This window comes from Cicer arietinum, chromosome 3, assembly GCF_000331145.2.
Source record: "Cicer arietinum cultivar CDC Frontier isolate Library 1 chromosome 3, Cicar.CDCFrontier_v2.0, whole genome shotgun sequence".
Lineage (NCBI taxonomy): Eukaryota > Viridiplantae > Streptophyta > Magnoliopsida > Fabales > Fabaceae > Cicer > Cicer arietinum.
In genome coordinates, this window is record NC_021162.2 from 7,108,323 (window position 1) to 7,109,459 (window position 1,137).

The window sequence follows — 1,137 nt, forward strand, 5'->3', positions numbered from 1 at the left end:
ACCAAGGCCAGCTTTATCAAAAATTCCTATTTGAGATCCCATGATGTTATGAAAGGTTTCAGTGGCTTTAATGAAATTTAATAAATCTGTTTTGAGAAGTTCGTTTTCATTTTTCAATCGAACGTTCTCTATTTGTAGTGCAGAACATTCTTGACTTTCTTGATTTTCAAAAATCTCTTTTTCTTTCAACTCTTGAATGATATTTTTTAGCAAGTTATTTTTAGCCTGACTTTCTTCTTTTTCTTCTTTCTCTTTATAAAATTGTTCTTTTAAATAACTACATTTTTGAATAAGGAGATTTGAGTAACTTAACAAGTTATCAAATTCTTTTCCCATTTGTTCACATAAATGACAAGGTTCAGAATTCATTACCTCTTCTTCCTCTGTTTTTTCCATTAAGCATATGTTGGCTTCTTCTTCTTCTTCTTCTGTTTTTGATTCTTCTGAATCATCCCACGTTGCCATCATTGATTTCTTTTTGAAAGGAAATTGTTTTGGTGGATTTCTGTTTGAGGGACATTCTGCTTTGTAATGTCCTAATTTGTTGCATCCAAATCATGTAACTTGACTCTTGTCAACCTCTGTTTTAGGAATTTTGTTTTGAAATCCCTTTTTGATTTGATCTCTTCTTCTCATCATTCTTTATATTCTTCTAGTGAGAAGAGCAATTTCATCAACATCTTTCTCTTCATTTTCTTCTGGTTCTTCTTCTAATTGTGCTGTGATTTTTTGAGAAGCTTTTAGTGCTATTCCCTTTCCTTTCTTGATTGGTTTGTCTTCTTGTAGTAGTACTTCATGTGCTCTTAATGTTCCAATTAACTCTTCTAGAGGCAGCGATTCAAGGTTTTTGGCTTGACTTATAGCTGTTACCATTGGTCTCCAAATAACTGGAAGGCACCTCATGATCTTTCTTACTCTTTCTTGCACTGTGTAAGCTTTTCCAAGAGAACGCATTTCGTTTACTATTGTAGTAAATCTTGAGTACATTTCATCAATAGTTTCTCCTTCTTGCATTTCGAACAATTCGAATTTCCTTATACCAATGTCTATTCTTGTTTCTTTGACATGGCTTGTTCCTTCATGATGAGTTTGTAGTGTATCCCAAACTTCTTTTGAAGTTGTGCATTCATCTACTCT